Genomic DNA, 9,387 nt, shown 5'->3' on the forward strand with positions numbered 1-9,387 from the left:
AGAAAGTAACAGTGACGTAGTTAGAAGTTAAAAAAAAAGAAAAGAAAAGAAAAGAAAAGTCTATATATTATGATCAGTTAATGACCTTCTATTTTTCAAGAAAGATGAATAATAAAACCTCACTTTCTGCAGAAGTTTTTTGCTTCCTCCCAGGTATGATATTGTTCAGAGTATGTGTAATGTTTCGATACCACTGACGTCAGTCCACATCCAAGGGTACTAAGGAAGAGGAGGAGAAAAAGCCCAGAGATGCTATTCTTCATCTTTAAAAATCTGTTGTATAAAAAAAACTTTGTTTAACCAAGATGCAGTCTCACCTTTGCTAAATTAAAATATTATCTTTTCAAATTCTGTAGCAAAACAAACGAGGTTGATGATCTCATCAAATGTAGACTTGCAAATTGTTAATTTAAAGTACATATTTAATAAACACAGACTAATTAAAACTGTTTTCTACTTTCATTATGTTAAACATTGTGATGTGTAGCTTTTGTACTTGCCTGTCTTTGATGTGTTTTGTTCTCTTATTTTCTGGAAGCGTCAGCGCTGCTTGATGAACCACCAAAGTCCTAGATGGCTTCTTGCTTCAACATCTTGTTATTTTGTCAGCTGACACGCCTAAAATCTACAATCACACCCATCTCATGGCTGCTTTTTCTTGAAAGAAATTTGACTGCTGGCAAATTATGGGAATATTTACCTACAGGATTGAGAATAATATATTTTAGAAAATTTCAAATACAAAAAATAAAGCAGTTGTCATGAATGACAACAAATTAAAAACATAGTTTTAAATTAAAAGTTGTTTGGGGGAGCAGGTGGCACTTCGCAGCAAGAGGGTCACGGGTTTGAATCCCAGCTGGGGCTTGTATGGAATTTGCATGTTTTCCTTGTGCATGTGAGGGTTTTCTCCAGGTGCACTGGTTTCACTGTTCAAAAATCATACAGTGTGTGTTACGCTGACTGGTGTCTGTGTTGGCTCCCCAACAGACTGGTGACCTTTTTGATATGAGGTAGAAGCACCAACCTCCTGCAACACTGCTATGCCTACCTGAAATGAAGATGCTGGGAAGGACATATCATTCATATTAGATGTCTTAAAGACAAAAATGCTCTGTTAGGATCTTCTGCCAGTTGTGTTAGAGATAAATGTTAAAGAGAGTTGGAAACACATCATAAAAACATTTTTGAAAGTTATCCCATATGTAGTTGTAGTATGAAGGACCTGAAGAAATTTACAGTTATTACAGCTTAGTACTGATGTTAGAAGCACAACACTATATTCTTAGGTTTCCCTTTTTATAATGTTGACAATGTTTAATCTATTATGTTTTGATTGATAATAGATTAGTTACATGTCCGAAATATCTATAACAACACATAWTCAACCGTTATGAGARCATTAGATGAGAATTTTGTCTGAATGCTTGTGATTCAGCCGTAGGTCAGTAGGGGGCGAACGCAGGCATTGAAGAACGTATAAATTAATGAACTTCCTGGTTTTTCRCCAGTGTGGTTTCCTGTCAGCTCGTGACAATAAACCCCATTCAGATCCAGAATTCTGGTGTTGTATGGTTTGATTCCCTCTACAAATAATTTTATTTAGCAATGGTGGTTTTAATATCGACTTCAGTTTATTGAATACGACTTTTTCTTACAGACCGATCTTCCAACATGGCCTCTTAAAACCAACAGGTCATGTCTCCTAACTGAATTGAACTCTGTTTTGTAAAAGCTTTCTTAGAGTCAAACAGCTGTGCTTGAAGATCAAAATATATTCCCTTAAAGAAATGTTTTATTCTGTAGCAAGTTGACCCTGAGAAGTAAATATTTTTATTTCCTCTAGTGAGAACACCTAYATGTAGCTAGTTTGGCAGAAGGGGAAAAAAGAAAGAAAGAGTTCAGCTTCACTCCTGAACCTGACAAGACATCTCAGTTTGGTTGCCAGTGACTGAGGAGAAATGGAGTTTATTTAATTTAACACTGTAGAAAGCTATTGCGCTAACCCCCAGCCAGGGGTCTGAAAACAGCGCCCAGCTTAAATCAGCTGACTGAGGCTGTGCTGATGGAAAGCTGCRCCATTCACTACAGAACCTGTTCCTCTGAAGTGATGGACCCACAGACAGTTCTGAACCTGTGTGGGTTCTATTGAATGAGTCCCCACTACCTGTCACYCCGACTGAGACAACTTAGATGTCTTTACCACTGAGGGAGAGCTTCAAACTGTACCTTTCTTAAGGCATCAYGAATGCTTTTGCAAAGCAGTGCTGGTTGTTTAATTAGCCTGAGGCAGGTTAAAATCTCTTCTTATCTGCAGTAACATTAAATGACAAATTTTAGGTTTGTAATAAACTTACTAACCCTTAATTTGACCAGATTTTAACTCTTCAAATTGACAAATTTTTATAGTTTCTTAAACTGGGCCGTTTGGCAATTAACTAAAAAAATGAGAAAAATATTTCCTTTGGGAAAATATATTGTTTCTTCTTAAAAGGGTTAAACATCAATCTTTATTTAAATGTAAACTAAATAACAGAGTTTATTCAACTTTTACGTTTAAACTATTTTATAAACCTTTATCACCTTGTCTTTTACGTTATTATTATTTTATTCAGTATTCAATTAAGTTTCTTTTTCTGTTCTTGTAACAAATTTCCAAACGRCAAAGCTGGTTTCTTCATCATTGAAGATTCATTGTTTATGCAAAGGATTCCCTGAATCTTACAATTTCACACTTYGGTGTAAACAAGTCTGATTTTTAAAAGCGTGAATAAAGTATTGATCAGTAAACACTRATCTGGTGCCTCCAACAGGTAAAACAGTGTAACAGAATGCAGAAACAGTGTCACTATTCTGGTTCTCACCTTGTTTTCATTCTACATAGTACGAATTGGCAACAGATATTTTTAGCATGATAATGTTGTCATGTTGACAATTATTCAGCATGAAGCAGGGTTCTGTGGTGACTGTGGAAGAGAAGAGAACTCTGGAATAAACTGTTGCATTGTGGATGATACTGTTCAGCCTCTGCACACCATCAGCAAGCAGAGGAGCCCTGCTCAGTGACAGGATCAATACAGGACCAACAAAMTGACAAACTCCTTTGTCTCTCATGCCATCAGACTGTACCAGGAGGACCAAGGATGGGAAGGAGCAGGAGTCACGCCACTACCACCACTTTAAGTTACTCAGTTAAGATTTTACTCAAGTACAASTAAAAGTACCTGTGTAAAAATCTTTCTTAAATAAAAGCAAAAAGTAAGTCATTAAAAATGTAATTTAACTAAACATTAGTTGCTTTCTCACAGCATGCAAGGACACGAATTGTTTTTTTTAAAGTGTTTACAGTTTATCTTTTGATGCATACGTTTTATTTTTACCCACTTCTCACAAAGATTGCTAGTACAGTATGTCTATTTCCAGCAGTCACTGAGTGTGAGATGGGGGACACCTGGACAGGTCTCCAGTCCATAACAGAGACACAGAGACAAATGAGACAAACAACTATTTACTTTCTCACTCACGCATGAAGATAATTTACAGTTTAGAAATAACCTTAAAAGAAACCGGGGTCCCTGGAGAAAGTAGAATTGGGGTGGTCTTGGAACAGGAAGGTTGCCGATTCGATCCCCCGTCCAGCYRTTTCAGTCATTGTGTCCTTGGGCACTTMACCYRYMTTGCCTACTGATGGTCAGAGGGTCCTGTGGCRCCGGTGTMCGGCAGTCCCGCCTCTGTCAGGCAGCTGTGGCTGGGGCTTATCATTATCGGTGTGTGTGAATGAGTGAATGTCTGAAGTGTAAAGCACCATGAAGTCCAAGTGGACTTGATAAGGCGCTATATAAGTTCAATCCATACCATTTACCAAAGTATCGCAAAGTGATACTTGAGTAAAAGTAAAAGTTGAAGGGTTCTCTAAGAATAATTATGTAGGTAAAAGGATAAAAGTACTGTACTTAAGTATCAACAGTAAATTTCTGAATTAAAATGTAACTCAGTAKTAAAAGTAAAAATGAGAAGTCAGTTTTTCCAAAATAACATTTTTTGGGAGATGACCAAGAGACGTAATTTATCTGGATAAGTTTTTTATTTTTGTAACAATAACAAGCCAGTATGAAAACAAGTCAAAATGAAACGAGTAATAACTTTCTACTTCTTATATCTTTTAAAAATAAAAAGAGTAGAAGTAAAAAGTCAACTGAAATTGATCACCGTATTCAAATAAAGTATAGACTAAAATAAAATGTCTGCAGAGTCCTGGCCTAGTGATGTAGCTCTTCTGTGTTGGCCCATTCTTTTGAACAGTGGTAGCTTTTTTCCCTGATGTTTAACTGGTCACAGTCTTCCAGGTATCAGCTTACATAACATTTTTCTGTTTGTAATAGGGTTACCGGATATTTGGGGTGAACCAGTCTTTGTTGTAATGTGTTTTGGGGTTTGAAACCAACTGGGACATCATGTTTAGAGAATAAGCGCCTCAATTTCTCTAAAACTCCCACAACATATGGAAAGACCACTGGTCTGGGTCTGAGTTTGAACCCAACAACCCCAACTATTTAATCTAAAAATGCAAAAGACAAATATCACAAATTTAATTACTTCCTCCCATTCTCACTGTCTCTTCATTCAATTTTCATGTCTTTTTATTTTCTTTGTCCAGTAGAAAAGGGAAAAGAACTTGACAGCACAGAGTGGTGTTTTTTCCATGAGACTGCCTGCTGTGTTTCCTGCTCGTAACGTGACTGGCATGAAATTGGATGGTCAGTTAAAGATAAAAGTGGCGTTAATTCTTTAAAAAAAACCTCCAGCTTTACTTAGTCTATCAACACAATTTAAAAGCTAGTATAAAGTTTTAAGTGTCTATTTTTGATTCAAATTAAAACAGAGTTACAGCGGGGGTGTCCCTTTATATTTAGAGATGACTTTATAAATTAATTGACTGAAATGTATTTTAATTTAATAAAACCTTATTCAACAATTAATTGTAAGTTGATTGTTTGCATCCATAGTGACCTCTCACACCTGATTGCCATCCCAATGATTGAAAAATCCTGACTCTAATTTCACCTTCAAGTTACCAATTAATCCTAGAGTTTCACATACAATACTTTAGCCACTCACATGTAATAATGGTTTATTTCTCTCAATCAATAAATTACCATTTGTAATATTTTAGTGACAATTGTTTCACCTGGTCTCGTGGTACACGTGTAAAAATCTGATGTTTTAGAATTTAGATGGTCATATTTATGTGGTAGTATGGAAAATTCGTAAGGGTTCACAAACTTCCAAGCAACATTTTGCATCTGCACAGAAGTTCAGGCTAACTTTTGAACAGCTTCATGTACTAGAATGTGAACATGATAATGAAAAGATGGTGTGCTTAAAAAGAAAGACATCATAAGCCTCTCTGAATTTGGTGTCTGTAAAGGCAATTCCTGTTTTAGCAAACGCCAAACATTTGCTTCAGTTTGTTTTACCTGATGTGTCAAAAGGACATTGCATGTTCAATGTATACACAGAGCTTTTAAAGTTTATAGAGTCACAGAAGTTAGTTTGGAAGTCAAATGTGTGAAAGAGGCTGTACGAAGTACAGTATGTTGGGTGGCGCAGGCTCATTCCAACCCATTTGATTGTTTGGAGTTTGCACTACTGGAAAACATGCATTAAATCTCAAATCCTCCCTACCAATGCGAAATGGTTTACTCTGCTATTGACTCTTGCTTTGAGTTTCAGGTATCCCACGTAGTGACAATCAGGTGCCTAAATGGCACCTGGAAGCAATCATATATTTCCACAGTCTATTCTTTATCCAATCCAACCTTATTTGTAAAGCACTTTTTGCACTACAGCAGACCAAAGTGCTGTACAGAATCAACATTCAAACACAGCTCATGCAAAACACAGTAAAAAATAAATAAAAGCAGGAATTGATAAGATGATGAGAGGATGGAATCTGCAGTTTTCAGTCTTGGCCTGAACCCCACTGAGCACCAATGGAATTAGCTTGAGCACCCTGTTTGTTCCAGAAAGACCGACACAACCACAACGACTGACATATGACAAATGCTGATTGATTATAAGATTATCATCCCACAGCAGTGTGTGATCATGCTTTTGAATAAGATGAAGAAGAGGGGCCAGGTTGTTGTAGCTGTGTATGGTTCTTCCACATGCTGCTGAAACATTTTGTTCAGTAAATAAATTGTTGAATTGCCAGTATGTCTTTTTCTTTACACTTCAATCATTCAGTACAATAAGACACTAAACAAGATTCAATAACAGACTAAGCTGTTTGGCTGAGATGGGATAAGTTTTTTGTGGGCACAAACCACATATTTCACTGTGATGCTGAACTCACAAATACATTAACAAATATGGACATAAAAACAGGGTTTTTATTAGTAAATTGTTTTTTTTTTGCCAATAAGTATTGTTACAACAAAGAAATAAATCTAAACACTTAACCAAACATTGCTTCTTTTTGTGGGTCATTTGGACTTGAACTTGATACATTTCAATTCCTTTATTATTTTTTGTAACAATGCTTCTTGCAATAAATCTTATGATTGGCAACACCTGGGGGTACCACAAGCTCAAAACAAGTGTCAATAGCAGCAGGAGAGTTGTTTTACAGAGAAGATTTGCAAATTTGCCTGTGCATGACCCACATGGTCAGCTCTACTGCTCATCCTACAAATGCATTTTCCTTACAAATGTGGCACCATTTAAAAGCAAAATTAATAGGTTTTTCCAACAATATTTATTACCAAAAAATGAATACAGCAAAGAAATAATCTACACAAAACTCCTTACTTTTTTGTGCTAAGTTTAGTTGTGTTTTATTCACAAAATGTATATAACTTCAAAATAGCAATTCTAACGCAACCACACCCACAAATTCAAAATGGCAGTCATTTTTTGTTAAAAGAAATTCATTATTTATTTAAACTACAACCACAACATAATCTAAATAGTTTTCATTAAATATTGACAACGCTTATATTTCACTTAATCTTTAACAATATTGAAAATATATTAAACCTGAAATGAATTTCAGTCTATAGTTTCCTCTTCAGCCTTTGAAAAAAAAAAGATGTTTGGCAAATCTCTGGCTATGAAGCATTACTAAGAGTGGCAGAAACATTTAGACATCTAGTAGCTGTAACAGAGGAAGTTGTTTTGAGCTGCACAATCCCTGGTCACTATCGTGCCAGCGTCATTGGAAAAGGCTCCACAGTGTTGCGCCGGGACAGGGCAGCGGGGCAGGTCAGGGTACAACATTTCAGCTCCATTAATCCACTGCCATTCATTGGCCAGGAAACGCAGACCGGTCCACACCTACAGAAAAAATTGGTTAACTCCAAAGACACATGAAGGTTAAAACCACTACTTTGAAGAAAAGCCTTTACTATAACCTGAATGACTTAATGTCACAAAAGAACGTAAGATGTCAACACAAACAACAGCTTTAGAATTGCATTTTACCCAAGGCGATATTTTAAAAAATTGTGGGGACTAGTTGTAAATAAAGCCACAGCTGCCCTGGACCTCACTGACAGAAGCGAGGTTGCCATGCACAGGTGCCACCGAACCCTCTGACCACCATCAGTAGGCAAGGCGGGTGAAGTGTCTTGCCCAAGGACACGACGACTGAAACAGCTGGACGGGGGGATCGAATGGGTGACCTTCCGGTTCCAGGACGACTCCTCTAACCACTCCACCACAACCGCCCCACAGGTTACAAAAAATTATTACATAAACTTCCTAAGATAAAGAGCTTCTTATCCTTTTCCACTGTCAACATTACTGAAATGTTCCTTTATGGTCAGAAGTGGTTCTGAAGCTAAGAACAAACAGATCAGCCTCTGGTGAAAATCACGTATTCTTTTATCTCACATAAAACAATGAGATCAACATATTTGTTTTTAACCCACCTCCTCAGTGTCAGCATCCAAGATTTTGTTCCACACATAGAACTCATCTCCAGGGTCCACGCTGAGCAGGTCGAAGTGACGATTGCTGTTGGCTGAAGTGAGGCCTCTGCAGTGTTTCAGCGCCGCCTCCCAACTTTTCCTCTCCTTTACCAGAAGCACGTTCTCCCGAGTGCAGACAAAAGGAAAATGGGCCTGACAGTTTTGAGTAGCCATCCTTTTTGTCAACGAGGAGATGGAGACGCAGTCACCAGTGGCACTCGGCTCATTTAAATTCCAGTTAGCATATCTTAACCAGCCTGTTTTCTGCATCCATGATTCACCTGGAGAGCATACAAGATACTTTTAACCAAATATGGTGATTTCCTACCATCTGTAACTAACCCTCAATTTTTAGTGGTTTGGTTGGTGTTTAGTTTTTACCTTCTCCTCTGTGGAGTCCAATCCAGACAGGAAAGTCCTGCTCACTCATGTTGCTCAGATCAGAGTTTTGATAAAGTGCCAGAAAGCCATAGTTTTGTTTACAGTAGTCCCAGGCATCAGACCTTGTCTTTGTATCAGTTATGAATGTATACTGGGAAGGGCTTCCATATTTCCCACAGATGTAGAAGGTATAATCTTCACAATTTCTGCTATAAATTCTTTAGAGAAAAAAATGAAAACATGAATTTGTACTACTTTATCTACACATAATAAATGTAGCTGATTAATTTAATCACTGCATGGCATTTAACGTTTTACTGTAGGTATTTTACAGTATAACTAAGTGACAAGAAATTAATTTCTACTCTGAAACATAAATGTATTTGTTTTTGAAGAAAATATTTTTCCCCTGATTAGCAAATACTGTGGTTCATTCTGAGCCAGGATGACAGGACAATAATGCATATTTGGTTCATCAGTTACTGTTTTCAACTTTTAAAGTTAGTCAATTATCAGCATGGAGCCACTTCTCAAAAGTAATGCCATTTTGTGAAAAAAAAAAAAAGGTTTGATAGTTGAGGGAAATGACCCATTCTAGTTTTTTTGCTTCACACAACAGCTGTTCAAATAAATACACAAATGTGAACATAACAAAACAAGCTTATCTCAGAAAAAAAGTATTTGATCTGAAGAGTAAAGTATCATGATTTCTATATTTCTGTACATTTTCCTTTCTGAATCATCCATTTTTTTTAGTTCTAAACATCAAGAGTCGATAACAACAACAACAACAACAACAACAACAACAACAACAACACAACAACAAGTAAAATATACAGATGAAGGTTTTTGATCAGGACATGGAAAAACCTTTAGGTTTAAACAAGGTCAGCTGTGCTTCATTAAAATGTTTTCTTTTCACAATTTGTGATTTTTCAGCATTTATTTATTCTTATTGTCCATATTGTTTTTGTTTTCTGTGTTCGGTTTATTTCATCTGACCTGTTTCCAACATTATATATATATATATATA

This window comes from Austrofundulus limnaeus, unplaced genomic scaffold (genome assembly GCF_001266775.1).
Source record: "Austrofundulus limnaeus strain Quisiro unplaced genomic scaffold, Austrofundulus_limnaeus-1.0 Scaffold292, whole genome shotgun sequence".
NCBI classification, from domain to species: domain Eukaryota; kingdom Metazoa; phylum Chordata; class Actinopteri; order Cyprinodontiformes; family Rivulidae; genus Austrofundulus; species Austrofundulus limnaeus.